Genomic DNA, 21,963 nt, shown 5'->3' with positions numbered 1-21,963 from the left:
ATTCATGGTCTGCCAACTTATACTGCACACCTGGTTTCAGGAACCTAATGAAGCTCAGGTTCTTAATGTCTCATTACAGAAAGAATTCAGTGAGAGACAAAGTGATAAGTAAGAAGTGGATTTATTTAAAGAGAAATACATTCTGCAGACAGAGCATGGGCCATCTCAGAAGGCGAGAGTGGCCTTGGGAGAAACGAACTCCATAGACAGTGTGGGCTATTGCAGAGGGTGAGTGTGGCCTCAAAGTTTGGTGTGATTGGCTTTTTGGGCTGGGTAATTTCATAGGTTAATGAGTGGGAGGATTATTCCAACTATTTTGGGGGATGAGGTGGAGAATTCTAGGAACTGAGCCACCACCCACATTTTGGTCTTTGATAGTCAGCCTTGGAACTGTCCTGGCACCTCTGGTTGTGTCATTTAGCTTGCTGATGTGTTGCAACGAGTGTATACCGAGGATCAAGGTCTAATTGAAGTTGACTTGTCTGCCATCTTGGACCTGTTTGATTCTAATCGGTTTATGTTGTGTCCTCAGGCTACATCTTTCTTTCAAAGGCTGTGCTCTGCCCCTCCCCTTCTGCTTCATATGTATCAAACTGTATGTATACGTATGTGCATATATATGCATGTGTGTACATGCAACTTTGGTCCAGTTTTTGCATTAATAGGATTCACATATATACTTTATAAATATAACCCAGTCACACATAAAACATCACATGTATTTCCATGTGTCTCTTTCTTCTCCCTCCTCCATCTCCCTCTCCAGTTTTCTCTGGTTCATGTACAATACAACAACTTATATTTGGTTCCTCAACAACTGAATATTGAAATGTGAATACATGGCTTGCCCTGGCTTTTTTCATCTACAGAAACTACAGGAGACTTTCCTATCCAAAAAATTTGAACCCACTTAAGAAACAACAAAAACAGTGATGACAAGAACTAGACTGATTTGGAAGCTTCTGACATTTTCTTGTGTGTTGTGACGAGAGAGTGGCCATCAAGGGACAGATGACTCCAGTGGAAATTTCCCTGAGGGGCCTCAGGGTGTAATTGGAAAGTATAATATTGAGAAAAAGGAAATTGATAACATTCTGCATAGTAATGTACAACACTATCTCTGCTGATAACCAGGAAGGTAGTAGAGATTGTGTTGTAGGAGGACCATATTTCTATTTCTGAATATGGATTTTTTTGGGTCATTTTTCATAAGTCTAATGTTTGTTCTTAATCAAGTGTCTGGGCCTTTGTGTATGGGTGTGTGTTTCACCCAAGTGATATGTAATCAAAGGATGACATGAAGAAAAGAGCAGTCACACCTAAGGACAGATGCCTGTGTGCAGTAACCCATTCTGAACCTAAAGTCCTTAACACATTTTGAAAGATAAAAGTGACTATTCCAGGCAGCAGAATGACACATGGAGAAAACCACAGATAAATGAGAGAGGGAGGGTAGTGCTTGGAATTGCAAACCTTGGAATTTCTCCCAGTGCATCTATCATATTGATTCTGAGTCCAAGGAGAAGCTGTGAAAGATTGGAGAATTTGCAACGGGACAGAGGAGGTTCATTCTGATGTTTCTGCCACAAGGCTTGTTCTTTATTCAGACAGCTGTGTGGAGACTCTGTAGAGCCCTAAGCAGGCAAACTTGGTGAGATTTCTATTTCAGATAGACTTCTCTGCAGTCTTGTGGCGGAAGCTGAGACAGAGAGACCACGTAAGAATCTATTTCAGGATGAGGCAGGGGCTAACAGAGGCTCTAATTATTATCACAGTGCTTGTTGACTTTGAACTCCCCTGTGGGGACTTGAGGGACTCTCTCAAGGCAGGGAGCTCTTCATTCTTTCCTCTCGGGTCCCTGCCTATCTCATTCCTCCCAGTTCCTGAGCTCCCTGCAAGTCAAGAGGTCCACTGGGGCTAAGCAGAAATGTCTAAATCTTGTATTTTGTGAATTCAGGGCCAAATTATTATTGGATCTTTCTGTAGATAAAGCTCCAAATGCCAGTGGAATATAAAAATATTACACCTTTTATTAATTTAGTCAACAAATATTTGTTAAGTGGCAGCATGTACTAGCTAGTAAATTAGGCATCTAATGAATGAGCAGTGGTACAATGTAGAGAAATCCCACTCTTAATTGAGTTTTTATTCTAGTAGGGAGATAAGAAAAAACAAATAAAATAATTACATATTGTTACTTCTGTTATGGAGGAAATAAACAGGGTGGAGGATTAGTTATGAATTAGAGAGGGAAGCTTTTTCTAAACAGGAGAGTGAGGGACATTCTCTCTGAGGAAGTGATATTCAAGTAAGACTTGAAGGATGAGGGAAAAGCAGACACATGAAAAATTATGAGAAAAGAGTTCCTGAGAGGGGACATAAAATGCGAGACTGTTTGTGTGTATATGTTTTCAGATTAGAATGTACTTGCAATTTTATTTTTTTCCTTTATAATATCATTTGCACCTTTTAGGATTTTTCCCTCTACTGTTATTGCCCGCAGAAAAGAATTTAAAATTCTTTTAAATTCTAATTTGAAAAATATAAAAGCAGCTTGACTTTTAGATTATATGATTTATTTCACAGTGGAAAAAATAGTCTTCTAATTTTATATGTATGTGTGTTATATATTGGTATTGAAAAATGGTTTTTTATTTTTAAATTTGCACTGATTCTTCACCATGTGGGGCTTCGCTGGTGGCTCAGATGGTAAAGAATCTGCCTGCAATGCAGGAGATCCAGGTTCTATCCCTGAGTTGTGAAGATTCCCTGGAGGAGGAAATGGCAACCCACTCCAGTATTCTTGCTGGGAAAATCCCTTGGACAGAGGAGCCTGGTGGGCTACAGTCCATGGGGACATGACTGAGTGACTAACACATCTTCACTGCATGAATTTCTCTGGAAATAGTAATGATAGCAGTAGATGACTTAATTGAGTCTCTACTAATTCCAGGCACTATTGCACACACATTAACATATTAACTCATTTAATCCTCCCCAGATTAGTATTATAATTATCTCCATTTTACAACTGAAGCCCAGGGAGGTTATATAGCTTGTCAAGGTCACACAGCTATTAAATGTCAGTACTATGATTAGATTCCAGGCAGTTTCTCTCTAGAACCCACTCTTTCAATCAAACAGCATAAATTTCTGACACTGGTAACCACATATCAAATACAGCAGCAATGCCATTCTGCCATTAAACAAAAGAAAACTTTTCTAAAATTTCAGAAGGACAATTTATACAGTGAATGAAATTTCCTCACTTGTATTTTTTCCTTTTTTTTTTTTAATATTGCCATGTACATTATCTTGCCTATGTTAGTAAATGGTTAATAAATATCAATAGTCAGGCACTGTGCTAAACACTTTCCATGACTTATATTATTAAATCTTACAAATGCTTTTTGACATAGTAGCTATTAGTATTGCCTGGGCTTGAATGTTGGCTTTGCCACTTCATAACTCTATAACCTTGGGCAAGGAGCTTATTTTAATGTGTTTCAGTTTCCCCATTTGCAAAATGCAGTCTGATTTCAGAACTTGTGACTTTAACCACTTGCATACCAACTCCCACTAATATAGGATGGTATCTAATTAAATAGGAATAATGTTTTTCGTTGTTTTTAAGTTTAACGTTTTGTAAGTTAGTATCTTTTACAGATCATTGTAACTTCCAATAGTTCTGTCAACAGAAAGATCAGAGAATCACTGACTAGTGTCTTTTTGGAAATAGCTTCCTCAAATCTAGAACTTGGGTCACTGAGAAACAGTGAACCTTTAACCTGAGTTATTCTTACTGTTAACAGCTTGTAATTACTATCCAGAATTTACTGTGCATGAGCTGGGCCCCACAAAGTAACATATTTTAACTTTTCAGCATTTTAAATTGAGTGGCAGATAGATTCATTTGTCGGAAATACCAATCTCAAAACTACAGCAAAACAATCAAAATATAAAATGCCAAATCCAATTATATGATCCAGAATGCAATTTTATTTCATTTTTTTTAGTTGAGCTCTATCTGTGCAATTTAAATAACCAGACCATGGTAGTTTAATGGGTGATTTGGCTTACCCAATGGTCAAGTCAATGAACTGCATAAATTGACTCTATTACGGCTCATGAAACCAAGTCGACCCTGAATATAAATTGGCAATATGTCTTTCAGAGCTTGAGCAAAAAGCAAATATTCTTCATACAAAGGGAAACTGATTCAACAAATGAGATTGAGTCTTATTTAAAAAAATTATTTCTTTATACATACAAAAATAGATAAAAGTTTTTGTTGTTCTGCCCATTATATATGTTTTACTAATTTATTTGGCCCATCTGAATAAGCTATTGAAAAGAATGATAACTAACATTTATTGAACTCCTATTATGCTCCAGGTACTATGTGAAGTGATTCCAGCTCTACCAATTGTAAAAAAAATCTTAATCTTCACAACTGTTCTCTGAATTATGGGTTATTATTCTCTTTTATAGAGCAGGCAACTGAGACTCAAGAAGGCCATTTAACTCTATAAGCTGTCACAGGCTAAACTAGACTCCAGAGTTCTGCATCATTATTAACCCCTTCCCCTCAAAAAGAGATTTTTCTCAAGACTCATCATCACTAATTAGACCAATGCATAAATTGAGCCAAAATATTTACTTTTAGATTTGATGTGTAGAGAACCTCTTCTATAGGGAACATCATTTAAAAAAGAAATGCTTTTTTTCCAAATAACTGGAATCGGCTGCCTCATGTATGGTTCCTCAATCATCTGCACTTAGCTAACTTCCCATCCCAGTCTGCAGACTCTCTGATTTTTCTTGACTATTGATTTTGGTCATCTCTGAGTCATTATTTCCTGCCCAGATCTCTGTAATGAGTTTCATATGTGTACCTCCAGCTGCCCACTGATTATGGGCCTACCTGGATGCACAAAAGACCTCAAACAAAACATGTCAATTATTGAGCACATTAACTGTCCTAGAAAATAGGTCTTCCTCCAGCCATGCTGGATGCAGAGGGTGATCTGGTGGTCTTCCATTTACACAGTCAAGAAACTTGGACTTCATCCTTAATATCTTACCACAAACTTCACTGAGTTCTGTCCATTCTATTTCCTATATATTTTCAAATCTTTTTTGAATATTCACAGTGACATGATTCTTCTAGATCACCATCAGTCTCTTGCCTGTATCCTGTTACCAGACTTCAGATTCATCTTTGTGTCTTTTAAGACTTGCCTTCCACCTCTAGTTTCTTCCAATCCACGCTTTGCATTCCAACAAGGAAATTCTTTGGAAAAGAAACAGGGGTAATGCTCTACTCTAATCTTTGAATGGCTCATCATAACCTTCAAAATAATGTCCAAGCTATTGAATACGGTTTGTTGGTTTCATAAGAACATGCTTTCTTTCTTCCTTGATCTTATCTCTTGCCTTTCTTGCCTCCACTCTCTGATTCAACCATAATGCCACAGTTTATCAAAGATGCATTTTAGCTGGTTGCTCCCTGACTTTCACATGTGTGTGAAGCGCTCTTCCCTCCTTTTCCCCTTTCTGGTTGACTCCAACTCATCCTTTCAGTTTTAGTTTAGATGTGAACTTCTCTTAAGATCTGTTTGTGATTACACTGGCCGTCTGTGGGGTATCAGTCCATGTGCTCTCGTTTCACCCTAAATTTCCCCATCAGAGCACTTAGGACAGTGCATTGTAGTTCATATATTCTCGTTTTATGTCCCTAGTAGATTATAAACATCTTCAAAGGCAGGGACTCACTGCTTGGCATGTAAAATATCCTCTTCTTTTCTGTCCCTCTCCCTATCTTATTTCTCTCTCTGTCTTAATCGGGCTCTCTCTCTCTACATATCTATTGAATCTTCAATGCCTATTAAATAATTCCCCTAATGTGCATAACTAATTTACCTTCCTTGTTGAACTGTTTTCTCTGTGATAACACTCAATCTGAAAATAAAATTTAGAATTGGGAAGGACTTTCAAATGAAATTTCCTTTATCTGAATGCTGGGCCAGTTTTATCATTTGTTTTCTACATCCATTTTGCTTTCTGTGGGATTTAGAGGCCATCTGTTTAAACCCTTCTAGATTGGGTTCCCTTATGCTTTCTTTTTTTTTGTTTACAATTTTTTCAAAAAAATTGAAATATAGTTGATTTATAGTGTTTAAGGTGTACAGCAAAGTGATTCAGTTGTTTATATATATATATATATCATACTGATTCTAGGTCATTATAAAATTGCCTCAAATTATTCATATACTTTAGCTTATGTCAAGGCAAAACAACAGAAACACACCTTATGTCTTTGTGTGCTTGTAGTATGCACTTTGCCATCATTTCGTCAACCTTGTTTCTCTTAATTTTGTCAATCATTTTTAATAAAGCCTGAAATAAAATCTCATTAAGTTTTATTTCAAGCACTAAAGCTGTTCCAGTGTTGTCATGTGTTTGAATGTAACCACTTGGATGCGCGAAAGAACTCAAATAAAACGTTTCAATTGCAGAGCACATTAACTATCCTCAGAAAGTAGCAGACAATACATAGGACACTTGTGATTAATAAGCAACGTTGACTGACTACACGGCCAACACGGTTATGTATACTCAGAGAACTATATTTTAAGGTATTAATACTTTAAAGAATTAGCTTTGTTATGAAAAGCATCTGTTTTCTCTTTGTGGAATGGGCAACAGTATTTCTATCCAGAGTAAAAGTGAAAGCATTAGTCACTCAGTTGTGTCCAACTCTTCGTGACCCCATAGACTGTAGCCCACCAGGCACCTCTGTCCATGGAATTCTCAGGCAAGAATACTGGAGTGGGTAGCCATTCCCTTACTCCAGTGGGTCTTCCTGACCCAGGGATCAAACCCCGATCTCCTGCATTGCAGGCAGATTCTTTACCATCTGAGCCACCAGGGAAGCCCATTTCTATCCAGTGTTAACTTTTAATATATCAAGAGTAATCACAAAGATGTCTTTTCATATTCACAGTAGATAGGAGATGAATGAGAATTACCATTGGGCCTAAATAGTGTCCAGGGATAATGGACCATTGAAATTTTCTCCTAAATCAAACAAACCAATCCTTCAAATATAAAATTAATCATTTTATCAATATCAGCCTTCAATCCGTACTCCATTAAATCCTTAAATTCATGCTAGGCATGGCATAGGAAGCAAATTAAAACAGGATTCTTGTAAAATGAGAAAGATAAAATCGTGCCTTCTGAAGAAGCAATTTAACCTTAATAAATTATTTTTAATATTCTTTTTTCAATGAGGCATCACATTGACCATAAAATGAAGTGTAAAAGGGCACTGGTCGAGGAAACTGAGTTACAAAGAGACCACTACACCCTTGAACAGTTATACCTGCAATAATTTGCTTCATAAATTTTTATGCTGCATTTTACATTTTTTAAGAAAGCGAGTATTCCCAACGGTGTCATAATTAGAATTGTGACAGTATGAGAGCAACTATAAAGGAAATTATATTTGATCTCTGGAGTATTTAGCTAAATAGTTTTAAATAGGAATTTGTTGCTTTGTTAAAGACAGATTAGCGTCAACACAGAAGGTATTACTTGAATGGAAGGCCCATGCTCGCAGAGGGTCCACAGTCATAGACACAGCTTCGTAGAAAAGCTGAGTGTCAATTAAGAAGATCCAGGAAATGGAGATGATTTGCCTGGGAGATTTATGGAGTATTTACTGAAAGAAAGGGTTTTAGTCTTTAAATGTCAAATGTTAATATTGTATGCTAACCCTGTCCAGAAATTTTATTTTGCAGTGCTTTATCTCTGTAGTTTTAGAATCCAAAGCCCTCACTAAGAAGTATTCCTTCGAGACACATTCTGCATTTAACAAGCCTATTTTCCACTTTTCTGTGAAGAATTACTGTACTGTCCACACCATAAGGATATTTTCTTGAAAGATAGACTGAAGCTGCCGTAGTTCTCAAAATCCAGGTAGTTTTTGGAAAGGGTGTGCCTCGTTCTTAACCTAGCCGGCTTCTACTGCTTAAGCACAAACATCCCTTAGAAGCCTTTTTATTATCAACTTCAGACTGTTGAGGACAGTGCCTGGAATATGAGAGCTGCTCAGTTAAAGAGCATCTTTGTTTCCCTGGTTGCTCAATATATGTATTGTGTGATGAGGGGGCTGGGCTACAAGGGAACAGAAGTGGTGAGCATCCTTTTCGGGCTCATACTTGGGAAACCACAGTCTCCTTTAGCCAGCAAGTCCATTGGCAGAAATAACAGGAGAATAAACAAATGGTTAGGAGCCAGTTGTACAGAATGCTCCTCTGTTCAAAGGGGAAACAGCATCTGATCTATGTCAATTGTGTAAATGTATACGATTTTCCTACTATGAGTCTACTCTCTCTTCATGACAAAAATGATATATGGAATCCTTGTCATGTAACTACAGTTGAATCCAGAATTTTTTTTTTTTTTTAACTTGATCATGGATATTTCTCTCTGTAACTCTAGATATACAAAGCTGTGAAACAGTCTTACTAACTTTTTGGAGGTAAGAGGTTGAGAGGCCACCCTCTCTTCTCTGGACTTGAGGGTGAGCTCTTGCTTCTCTGTTAATAAGGATAGCTCCAACCTAGATGATGGTCAAGCAAAAGGAGGACCATCAGGAGGACATGGGATACATAGACTGGATCACCTGGAACAGCTCAAGGTACCAAGGTCCTGGAGGAGGGCAGTTTTGACCCAATGGGAAGCTAGTGTGGTAACTTCTTTGGGAATGAGTCACCCTGGTGCAGCTGGACTTGGAGAGAAGTAAGTAGAGAATGTTAGAGCACATTGAAAGTCTTTTAATGTTTGTTTTTTTGAAGTCCCAGCCTCCATTAGCCTTTGACAAGCTTAGCTTTGAGGAAGAGGAATCATCTTGCAGGTTTGTTCAGAGAACTCTTTTATGGCAGTGGGAAAATCTCATTTCTCAGGCCAAGAGGGACTGGGAACTCATGCAGCCATGAGAAACAAAGTGTGGTGAACGAACCATATCCTTTGCTCTGCATGTGGGATTCTAGTTGACCTCCTTTGGCCTTAGTTCTCAAATATCTTAGAGGATTTAAAAGAGTAGAGGAGGCTTAAGAGGTAAGCTGTGGGCCTCTTGCTAATAAGGCTCATGAAAGTTAGAACAATAATTAGATAAAATATTAAAGGAATGGATTTTTGGAACAATTTATGACTTGCTACATCCAAATATTCACAGTTATTATGTTAGACTAAAATATCTGCAGAGTATCTTTTTATGGATTTCCCCAGGCACATCGAAGTCAAGTCCAATGTGAAGTTCAACATCTTTCTCAATAACCAGCCATTTACTGTTTTTCTCCATTCTTTTTTTAAAAAATATTTTAGTTGATTTATTTATTTGGCTGGGCCAGATCTTATTATAGTTGCAGCATGACAAATCTTCTAGTTGTGGCTTGTGGGACCTAGTTCCCCGACCAGGGATCAAACCCAAGTCCCCTGCATTGGGGACACAGAGTCACAGCCATAGGCCCACCAGGGAAGTCCCTTCTTCTTTGTTTATCTCCATCTTTTAAAAAATTGATGCAACATTTTTCCAGGCACCTGAAACAGAACACTTACAGGCATTCTAAACGTGTTTTTCTATTTTGTATCTCATGTCAGTCATGAATTCTAGCTGTGTTTAACCTCAAAAGTATCTCAACTCTACTGAGTCTTCTGCATCCCTGTGGCTGCTGCTGCAGGGCCATCCTCATGACGTTTTGGTCAGGCTTTTGCAGTGATTTCCTAAGGGGATTCCATATGTCTAACCTGGCACACTCCATTCTGTTTTTTATTTTGCTACCAGATATTTACATACTGTAAAAAATGTCCTCTATGATGCTTAACAAACATTTCTTCCAGGATGAAGTCCCAAATCTTTAGCAGAGTACACAACTCCTTCCATAAACTGAACTGTGCCTACTTTTATCACTAGGCTAAGATTTTTGCAGAAGGCTACATGTGTGTTTTTTTTAAAGTCTCTAGGACCTTATGAAAGTGAAAGTGAAAGTCGCTCAGTCGTGTCTGACTCTGCAACCCCATGGACTATATAGTCCATGGAATTCTCCAGGCCAGAATACTGGAGTGGGTAGCCTTTCCCTTCTCCAGGGGTTCTTCCCAACCCAGGGATCGAACCCAGGTCTCCCATATTGCAGGTGGATTCTTTACCAGCTGAGTCACGGGGAAGCCCAAGAATGCTGGAGTGGGTAGCCTCTATCCTTTCTCCAGAGGATTTTCCCGACACAGGAACTGAACCAGGGTCTCCTGCATTGCAGGCAGATTCTTTACCAACTGAGCTATCAGGGACCTTATAGGATGCTTTATATATAGGAAACCCTCAAATGTTTATGAAAATTGAAGTAATTTGTTGGTGTGGAAAATAATCCTTGAAAAAGCTGAATTTTTACTGTGTTCGGGTCCACTGTATAATAATTGTCTTTGGTGCCATTTCTGGCCTGTGATGTAGTTTTGCTCACCCTGAAGAGATTACCCTCATGCCTCCTCTCTCTCTGTTGGTGAAGATTATACCTGCTGCTACTTTATTCCAGAAATGGGATAACCTTCTGCCTTGTTTTTGTGCCAAGTGACCCTTTTGACAGACCCCGTGGCTCTGACCCTTTAAACAGTAGAAGTATCCTGGTGTTTCTACCCGGCAGTGGATCGTGATATTTAGAAATCCCTTCGCTGAGCACCTTTGATTCTCCAGGGATGCCCTTAATAAATATTTGCATTATTAAAAGAGTTATAAACACAGTATAAAAAATGAGTGCATAAGAAAGTCACAACTTGGCTTTTGATGATGTCTACCCAAATGAAAAATGAATGACTATGTAATTAATAATAAATGCCCTTGTGTTCTTGTTTTAATTTTAACTCATCAGAGGATGTTAAAATGAAAGTGGAGCCAACATTTACTTCATTGTTTCATTAAAGGCAGAATGTGGCCCTCATGTAACCGATTCATGCAACTTCATAAATCATAGCATTCTAATATATATTTTGCCACTTATTAGCGGTTAACTTTATGCGTGTTACTTATTCTCTATTAGCTTCAGCTTCCTCATTTATGATGAGAATAATAGGAATGTGTATATCATAGATCTCTAGATAGTGTTAAAAGAAATTGTTCACCTGATATATAGTAACCACCAAATATGTATCAGGCTGACGGTTTTATTTGAGCCTTATTCATTGTGGGGTACACACAATGGTGTGTACCAGGTGTACACTAGGTGGCGCTAGTGGTAAAGAACCTGCCTGCTAATGCAGGAGACAGGAGAAAACTGGGTTTCATCCCTGGATCAGGAAGATCCCCTGGAGGAGATCTCACTCCAGTATTCTTGCCTGGAGAATCCCATGGACAGATGAACCTGGCGGGCTGCAGTCCATAGGGCCGCACAGAGTCAGACCTGACTGAAGCCACTTAGCGCGTGCATGCGCGCGGACACACACACACACACACACACACACACACATTGTGGGCTAAGCAGTCTAGTATCTTTTTTCTCATTTTAGAGATGAAGCAATGTTTTTATTAAAAATAATCTGCCAAAGAGCACTGACTCCTCTAAATCCAACTATAACATTTTTCTTTTTTAGTTGCGAAGAATATGTCAAGGAAAATCTCTAACCTTAAGAGACGGGGAGGATATTCTGTTTGTGGCTAATGATTGATGGAGCAGAGGGATTTTACAGCTCCTGCCTCTATGGCTGTTCTCTCATCCCTTGACTGTCATGACTACAACCTTATTTTCATCAGAAACATTTTTCTAAACATATCTGAGCTTCCATGTATCAGTAGGTTGGCAGTTGGCTCTGTCTAAGCCAGTGTTTGAGCTTGCTGTCCCTCAGTCCACAATGATCTTTGGAAATGTGATCTTTCCTAAGATATTATGCCAAAGTCATCAGGAGCCAGAACTCTGTGTTTTTCCATCTAGCAAGACCTTATAGGAGGTGTAAACATTTTCCCATGGAACTGAGCCAGGTGGCAGGGAAGTCTTCATCAGTTTGGATAAATATTTAAGATGGATTGATCTAAGTAAATATCTAATGTGGTTCCCTGGGGATGAAGTATGGTGACAGGGGTATAAGGTACTTCCTGCTTAAAATTTCTGGCTGTCCATGAAAGAACTCACCTCCCAAATCAGAAGGAGCTACTCTCAGAGGAACCATTAAGATGATTTAACTGCACTTGATGGCGTTTTCTTTTCTCCTCTGACTTTAGTTTCCAGGCTAGAGTTCACAGGACTGTGTAGGTTTTGAGGGCAAGGCAGTGTCTTTTTCATTTCTCTATCTTTAGCATTTAGTGGTGTCTGCACCACAAATGATGCTTTGACAATTGGTGAGTGGATGAACGTGTAGGTTTTCTTGCTGCTTCAAAGATAGTCTTCGTTTACTTGACCTTTCCATACACTATTTCACATGGGAACTTGAGAAAAAGGAATCAGTGTCAAAAGGATGCTATTCTTATCTTTCATGAATTCTCACTTAGTTCAAGACTTGTAGCTAAGTTAATCTCACTTAGTTACCTGCTCATGGAGACTTAATTCTGCCTCCACATTCTGAAAACCAGTAAACCTGTAGAAGAATGGAATCCCCACTCCCACCCAATCATGAAGCACTGGAGAGCGGTTAAGGTGTGAAAGTACCATCATTCTAATAACTATGTTTATGGGAAGACAATATGGCCCAGAGGGTTGAAGCAATGTTTGTTGTCAGATGATGTTTTGATGTTGGGATTTAGTCTGTATCTCATTAGCAAAAGTGAGGGGTTGAAATGCTCTGGATAAAATGGGTGGATACCACCCCATAATGAAAAGCAAAAAATATTGCCATGGCAATCTATTTTTAAAAGCAAAACATCGTATGCTGGGAGGGATTTCTTACTTTGTTAAAATGGGAACTAGTAAAAGTCTCCATTTGTGGAAGGAAAGCATGTATGCTGTCAGTAAAGTTCTGGATTTTTTGTCCCCTTCTCTCACACTCCTTGAACATCAAGAAGCAAGAGAATGGTGAGTTTTACATAGTGTGTTAGTTTTTTTTTTTTTTTTTATATATAGTCTGTATCCACTTTTCTGGTCACCTTATTGTTTATTATTTTAACTATAGCCAGTTTCTAACATCTCTCTGCTGGAGGATGGTACTAATGGCAAGATCCAGGTTAGGGAAAGAATCCACCTGCCAAGCAGGGGACACAGGATCGATCCCTGGATTGGGAAGAATCCCTGGAATAAGAAATGGCAACCCATTCCAGTATTCTTGCCTGGAAAATCCCCATGGACTGTGGAGCCTCCTGGATCCCAAAGAATGGGATCCAATTTAGCAACTAAGCAACAACAAAGGGTGGGTGGTAGAGCCTGAGGGCAATTTCCAGAGGGCAATGCTTGCTCTTACTCAGTTGCAAAGGAGGCTTGTCACCTAGAAAAGGAAAGCTACTTCCAGTTGATTTTGTAGTAACACAATTTCAGGAGGAATCCATTAAAGTTTTTCCCTGCATAGGAAATCTGTTACCTTCTAGAAATTATTTGTCCATTTCTTAGATAAGAAAATTAGAATATTACAGATACTCTTTTTAAAAGGCCATAAGGCCCCTAAAATCAAGTAAGTAAATTCCAGAATCAAGGATAGGTGACCGAAGTCTGAAAGGCAAAAAAGAATTGAATGCTTTTGGTCCTAGCAAAGAAGAACTGGTACCTCCGATAACAGGAAGGACTGAAAGGAGGAAAGAAAGCAGAGAAAAACAGGAGGGAGAGAAAGAAAGAAAAGGAAAGAAGGAGGGAGGGGAGGAAGAAAGGGAAACAGCAAAAAAGAGAAAGAAGGAAAGGAGAAGACAGGCTCCCAGCTGGGGGAGGTTTTGTAGAGAAACACACCAAAAAGAGTAATGCTAGTTTGCCTCTAATTAGCGTGAAAAAAATTGAACAAAGTGAACATTTTTTTTTTCCTGTTTGAACAAAGAAGGCAATACCGTTTGAAATTGGAACTGTTTACAAGACAAACTAAGTTACATGTGAACAAGACTATCAGCGTTCCAACACCCAGTCTTGCACCACATTGTGGATCTACTTAAGAAAAACTGGCTCCAATTAGGGATCTCCTGTCGAGCATCTTATTTATCAGCTTCCAGAACAGCTGTGAGCCATTCAGGATGCCACCAGTTTTTCCTCATTACACTCTCCTTAGAATTACAGATGTGCCTGGCTCATCCCCAGGGAGCCACATTCTAGTAAACACATCCTTCTACGTTTCAGGGGCTTCTCTGAAATAAACTTGGGAACGCAGGCTAACGTGGTCAGTTGAAGTTGCTTAAGAGGCTTAAGGCTGTAAATACCCCCTGTAATTTCTTGGGAAAGGAAAGCTGGATAATGAAAGGGATTTAGGATGCGTGGAGGAAGGGAGGGAGCCAGTTAAAATGACACACTTTTATTTTTAATCAGCTTTAGCAGACAAGTTGTGTTGGATATTTGTGACCGAGAAGCCACAACTGGAAATGCTCTCTTTATTGTCACAAGTTTATATAGTCAGGGGTTAAGGAAAGAGGCTGAGGCAAGTAAAAGAGAATGAGAGAATCAACATACTTCAAGTAATGTACATATTTTTGCTTTGATAGTGCAAACAACTCTATTTTAAAATCTTGTAAAGTGAGTTCTCTCTGCTCCTGGAGAATGGCTTAAGAGGAGATGCATAGTATATTTAGCAGGCAGCCTCAAACTCTCTATTTCCTCTCATCTTCTCTGTCACTACTTCTCTCAAGAGTGAATCATTTGATTAATGAGCAAGTCATAGTTGTGTTTATTGTTAGCAAGGTAAAAAAGTTCTCATGTTAGCAGACTCAGAAGTATCTGTAACAATCAGATATTAGATTTATTGAGAAATGAAAATGTAGTGAGACTGTGGTGCTGATGTCTAGTTTGTTCACGTCTCATTGTTGACACATCCTTGGGTAATTCTTCTCACTTGGATTTTCTGGGTCACATGACCCACTGTGACCCATGGGACATCTCTGGTGCAAACAGAGACTTGACAACTTGCTCATCGAGGTCTTCCTTCCTCTGTTGCTCTTGGGAACCTTGCAACTAGCCTGGGAGGAATCTGCTCACCTACGAGGGATTCCAGTAGGGATGAGAAGAGCCAGTCCAGACCAGGATGATCATAAGTAGACCCACAGTGAGCCTGAACTAAGTGAATAATTGTTGTCTCAAACTGCTAGGTTTTGGAGGTGTTATTCTAAACAGCAAGCTCGAACAAATACAGAAAGTCAGATAATGAAGTAGACTAGGATGTGGGTTGGAGCCATTCACGTGTCTACATTAAAAGTCTATCATTTTGCACAGACACTGAAAACAAGATAGTCTTCATTCTTTTGTTCTGGAAGATGAAATGACCAGCAATTTCATTAGAGGGTTATACATATTATGAAAAGAAGAGACCAGTGTACGGAGATAGGACACATAACACGGGCCTGCGAGTTCAGCTGGGGAATGTCCAGGAAAGCCTGCAAAACAGAACCGTGATGCTGTGCCGATGTTATGTAGGTGAAAGGGAACAGGGGTGAGGGGGATCAGAGATGGGGGCTGAATGGGGCTCCAGACAGAGTAAACAACACACATGGAAGCCTTGACAGCGAGGATTTTCTGATGGAGGAAAGAAAACAGGTCCAGAGCCCGATCTAGAACTAGCTTTCTGTGTCACACTTTATGACCTTTCACTGAACCTCACCCCAAGAATGTTCTGCTTCATTTACCAAGATGTGAAAAACTTGCTTAAATTTTCCTCATGGTCTGTGAAGGTAATACCAGCGAGACTGTTAGTGACATGCAGCCAAGTGGATGCAGCTCACTGTGCTGAGATTTGTAACATCACTTTACATAAGTAGTAAGCCCTGGGGTATTACAAACCTGTGTTTGAATGTCCTTGCCCAGCCAATGGCAAGTGCAGAGGGAAAGACAGTGCAGAAGGACATAAATGTCAGATGTGTGCTTCCCTGATGTATATCTGTCACGAATAAGCACTGAAATGCTGGCAACCGAACCGCCCTGAGTACTTCACAGAATTGTTCTAAGAATAAAAAAATATCGTAAGAGCATAAAGCACTGATATAAGGTCTTAAAATGCAGGGTGGTATTATAACTATAATTTAATTGGATCTGATGGTTACTCATTATAATAACAGTAGCTTGATTGGCCAAACAAATTGTTTCAATACATTTTTAGAGCAGAAATGAGTTAACAAGTGTCTTAACGTGTTAAGTTTTAGAAACCTCGGCCTCCCACCACTGTTTGTTTAGCCAGTGTAATGTGTGGTATTTTTCAATTTGCAGGTCCCTGTTGTACATTTTCCCATATTCTCATTTATTTGCAAAAAGTACCACTAAGGAAAATTTGTTCATTTTGGACCTTTAACTCCAACATTTCTTTGAACAGAACATGTAGGTTTATCCAGAACAGTGACTGGCAATCTGTTTTCTCACCCAGTTTCCTAATTCTGTACATGCAACCAAGCTGAAGTTCTACATATTCTCCTAGCTGTGGAGGCAGAAATGCCTCTACCATAAAGTAAAACTAATATTGCTGTTCATAATCCTCCTTGATATATCTTCCGTGCCTTGAAGTTTGCCAGGAAGAATTCCAAGGATACACTTGGGTACAACTCATAGTGTCCTTACGTGGTGGGCAGCACAGCATTTAATATATGTGTCTTTCACTTAAGGAGATGGAAATGGAGAAGACGACCTCATTTGGTTACATAATTGGATAATAATCAGAATTCATATCTAGCTGTGAAATCTTGAGCAAGTAACTACTCTATGTGATGGAGGAGTTATGTTTGTAGGTAATTAAATGCTCAAGGAGGAGAGCCTAGTTGTCCATGCACTTGTGGCCTCCACCTCCACATCTTTATGCCCTACTGCCCTATGGGAGTATCTTTGGTTTGCAAAAGGCATTACAACATCATATGGGCTCTCTGAAGAATAGCAGTGAACTCAAATGGGGAAGAAAAATAGAGCCACAAAGGCTGGTTTGTGCCTGTTGAAGACTGCCTCATTCTCAGAATCATCAAGGAGACTGAATGTAATGCCTTTAACTAAGAGATCAGAAATACATAATCGTTAGTAACAGTTCTTTATTTTAGTTTAGGGTCAACTTTTCAGGACTTTTGAATTTCATTCATGTATGGGTATTTTAAGGTAGCAATTCTCAACTGGGGATCACTTTGTCCCACTCTCTCTCTGGACATCTAGTGCTGTTGGTGACATTTCTGGATGTCACAAATGTGTGTGTGTGTGTGTGTGGGTGTTGGGGAATGGGATAGTGTTCTATTGATCTGTAATGAGTAGAGGCCAGAAATGCTGCTAGACACAGTGCACAGGCTGTCCCTCACAATAAGGAATCATCCACTTCCCAGTGTCAATGCCAACAAAAGTTCATAGAGTCAAAGCTATGGTTTTTCCAGTAGTTGTGTGTGGATGTGAGAGTTGGACCATAAACAAGGTTGAGCACCGAAGAATTAGTGCTATGGAACTATGGTGCTGGAGAAGACTCTTAAGAGTCCGTTGGACTGCAAGATCAAACCTGTCAATCCTAAAGTAAATCAGCCCTAAATATTCATTGGAAAGACTGTGCTGAAGCTGAAACTCCAATACTTTGGCCACCTGATGCGAAGTGCTGACTCACTGGGAAAGACCTTGATCCTGGGAAAGATTGAGGGCAAGGGGAGAAGGGGGTGGCAGAGGATGAGATGGTTGGATGGCATCACCAACTCAATGGACATGAATCTGAGCAAACTCCAGGAGATGGTGGAGGACAGAGTGGCCTGGCGCGCTACGATCCATGGGGTCTGACGTGACTGAGCCACTGACCAACAGCGATGTCAATAGTCATGAAATTTAGAAAACTTTGTTTAGGGATAACTTTTCAAAAAGTAGCACTTATACTGTCTAATTACAAAGATATACATATTCATTATAGAACATTTGATGAGGAACAAAGAGCGCAAAGCAGGAAATGAAAATCATTCTTAATTCTATACCCGCAGATAACCTCGGTTAATATTATTTCCGTCTTAATAACCCTTCCTCTGTCTAATTATACTTTTTTAAAAGGGGGTTGTGGCATGCATATTTGTTAATTTTGTAGCTTGCTGCTTTACTGTGCCTTAAATGCCACTCACTGTTGCCAAATAGATTCTGTAAAAATAGTTTGGAATACTGTGCTCTGATTTATGTTCAGGTAACTTACCACATCAACCATATGGTTTGACTTTTGGTTAAACCTGTTTTGACCTACAGTTTTTCGCCCCTTTGCAACTAGATAAGGTAGTCTATCTTAAAGTGAAAGTCATTATTCTTGAAATTTATTTTTTGCCTGATAAATGGCAATGCACAATCACAGAATATGCTTAGAAGCCCTTCCAGTACTGGCAGAGATTATTTGATATTTCAAAGGTAGCTTCCCTAGGTCCCTAGAGGACTTCCTTAAAGAAATTATTGATTTATATCATCAAAAACCAAGTATTCAAGAAACAGTCTGAGACCCTGGCTAAAAGCAAAGTATGTGGGTTTCCCAGGAGTCCCATCTGTAAAAGGATCATTGATTTTTGACCTTTGGGGTTGTTTCATCTCTCCCTCTCTCTCCTTTCTAAAAATTCTCCCAATGTTTGATTATGTGCATGGATAATAGGAGAAGGAAGAGAGTAAGACTGAAGGAGAAATGACACAATTTCTCTGACTTTTGGTTGGTACACACTAAGGACTTCTCAGGCATGTTAGGTTGCATAGTTTAAAAAATTTAAACAAACAAAAATGACTGTGTCCAGGAGAATATTCTTCTCCAATAATCAGTACAGGTACTCTGTTTCTTCTTGATTTTATTAAAACTTTCCAAATAGTAAGAGAAAGCTTCCTAGAGGCAGTTAATTAATACAGGACCCATGTTCACAGAAAGATCTTCATCTCTGAAGTGTTAGACATGGTTCCCAAATTGGAATAAAACTTATTCATAAAATTTTAATGATCCAGGTCTAGATTTTCAAACGTTTCTTTAAAAATCTTCTCTCCTAAATGTGCTCTGACAATTCTGGGGATGCTAGATAACTATCTATTTTGCACATGCTGAATATCATCTTGTGCCTCTCAGACAGCATCAGTAAGATCTCACACTGATATTGACTAAAGGCTGCAAAAATGTCACTTTCTAAACATGTAAGCATCAGAAAGCTAATGGAGGAAAACAGAGAACCAGTCACCTCTATTCATTTGAAAATATTGTTTTCTTATATTGATGTATCAGGTTATTCATCACCGTTTGATGTGTAACCTCCAACCTCAAGATCTCCATGGCTTATAGCAGGAGCTTACATTTTATTGCTCAGAAATCTGCATACCCCCTGACGCTCTGGGGTTTGGGTCTAGGCTGCAGCTGGTTTCAGACTTACTCTACCTATTTGTTCATTCACCTTGCATCTGCAGCCACCTGAGTCATGTTCTGCTCAGGACAGATGGCAAAAGTGTGAGAGGCCAAGGCAAGCACAGTGCATTTCGAGCCTCTGCTCATGTTATGTCTCCTAACAGTACTTTACCCAAAGCAGGTCAAGGGACCAAGACTAACATCAATGAAAAATACCCTTTGCCTGCTCTGTGGAAGGTGCTTCAGAGAGGCACAGCGAGTTTTAATTACTTGCCCAAGATCACGGAGAAATAATGTCAGACCCAAGATTCATCCCTAGACCACATTACACTGTCTTGATTTAACTTAAAGTGGCTTCTATGTGAAAAATCATGACGATCTGTTTGTTCACCAACCTGTTCTTGTGTCCCTATTAAATAGTGAACTTCTCCAGGCAGAAATTTTATTTTATTCTTAGAGCCCACCTCAAGCATAGCATTTATAGTAGAAGTCTGTGAACTAGGTACTAATGAAATAATAGTTTAATAAGTGTATTCAATAAATGCATTCTAGTAACAGGGAAAACCCAGCCAAATGGGTGAGCAGACACAGTTTAGATCTTACCCTAAAAATGTAATACACATGTTTTCTTTCTTTCTTTTTAAAAATATTTCTCTATTTAGTTTAGCTGGGTTGGGTCTTAGTTTGCAGCATGTGGTATCTTTGTTGTGTCACATGGGATCTTTTGTTGCGGCATCTGAACTCTCTAGTGGCTTGTGGGCTTTGTTGCCTTGAGGCAAGTGGGATCTTAATTCCCTGATTAGGGATCAAACCCAATTCCCCTGCATTGCAAGGTGAATTCTTAACCACTGGACCACCAGGGAAGACCTGCAATACAAATGTTTTTTAAAAAACAAAGAATTTAAAATGCCTGTGCTTACAATGCCTATGCTTACAGTTAGAACCCTGTATGGAACAACTGATTGGTTCAAAATTGAGAAAGGAATATGACAGGTCCATCTGCTGTCATCCTTTTTGTTTAACCTATATACTGAGCACATCACGAGAAATGCTGGGCTGAATGAGTTACAAGCTGGAAGCAAGATAGGTGGGAGAAGCATCAACAATCTCAGATATGCAAGATGATACCACTCTAATGGCAGAAAGCAAAGAGGAACTAAAGAGCCTCTTGATGAGGGTAAAGGAGGAAAGTGAAAGAGGTGGTTTAAAACTGAATATTAAAAAAACTAAGTGAAAGAGGTGGTTTAAAGCTGAATATTTAAAAAAACTAAGATTATGGCATCCAGCCCCATTACTGCATGGTAAATAGAGGGGGAAAAGGTGGAAATAGTGACAGATTTCCTCTTCTTGTGCTCTAAAATCAGTGCAGTTGATGACTGCAGCCATGAAATCAGAAATGTTTGCTTCTTGGCGGAAAAGCTTTGATAAACCTAGACAGTGTGTTAAAAAGCAGATGCATTATTCTGCTGACAAACTAAGGCTATAGTTTTCCCAGTGGTCACATACGGTTATGAGAGCTGGACTATAAAGAAGGAAGAGTGCCGAACAATTGATGCCTTTGAATTGTGGTGCTGGAGAAGACTCCTGAGAGTCCCTTGGACAGCAAGGAAATCAAACCAGTCAATCTTAAGGAAAATCAACCCTGAATATATGCTGGAAGGGCTGATGCTGAAGCTGAAACTCCAGTATTTTGGTCATCTGATGCGAACAGCTGACTCATGGGAAAAGTCCCTGATGCTGGGAAAGATTGAGGACAGAAGGAGAAGAGGGCATCAGAGGATGAGATGCTGAATCTCTTATCTGTGGTGTTTGTATGCAACCACTTTAGAAGAGAAACTGCTACAAAAAGAAGCGGAGACGCACTTGAGTAAAATAAATCATTGTTAACTCCAAGAAGTCTCACTGTAGCCTTTTCCTTTGGGACATGAGCTGCAGTCTTTTGATTTTTAATTCCTCATGATTTTCAGGTTCTTGGTCACAAGAATGACTCATATGTTATTAGGACCACCCATCTAACATACAACTCTAAATGCAAGAGGAAAATGGAAAATGGTTCTGTTTTCCTATATTTCTTTAAAGGTTTCAGTAACAGTATTTGGAAAAATCTATAGGTCTTCCCTGGTGTCTCAATAAAGAATCTGCCTGCAGTACAGAAGACCCAGGTTCGATCCTTGGGTCGGGAAGATCTCCTGGAGAGGGAAATGGCAACCTACTGCAATATTCTTACCTGGGAAATCCCATGAACAGAGGAGCCTGGTGGGCTATAGTCTATGGGGTCATAAAGAGTCAGATATGACTGAGTGACTATCACTTTACTTTCACATATTGTATATTTCACACCTTAAGAGTTAAAAATACAATAAACACCAAACAATCATATAGAAACACACACAGCTACCCGTGCTTGTCAAATAGTGAGAACACAAATAGAAGCTTTCTGAGAAGAAACACAAAAGGGGAAATGGATAATGAATCTTTCTCTGCCTCCCAAGATGTGTTTGTCTTCGTGCATGT

General features: G+C 39.2%; 1 protein-coding gene across 5 annotated transcripts in view; it reads left to right on the top strand.

Moving 5' to 3' along the window:
• Positions 1–21,963, top strand: part of LOC145514266 (uncharacterized) — a 718,708-nt gene that overhangs the window by 490,825 nt on the left and 205,920 nt on the right. The gene's annotated exons all lie outside the window — the stretch shown is intronic.

Source organism: Giraffa tippelskirchi, chromosome 7 (genome assembly GCF_054371585.1).
Source record: "Giraffa tippelskirchi isolate mGirTip1 chromosome 7, T2T-mGirTip1v1.2.pri, whole genome shotgun sequence".
NCBI lineage: Eukaryota > Metazoa > Chordata > Mammalia > Artiodactyla > Giraffidae > Giraffa > Giraffa tippelskirchi.
Note: the sequence above shows the minus strand (reverse complement) of the source record. Positions and strands in the feature narration are given on the sequence as shown.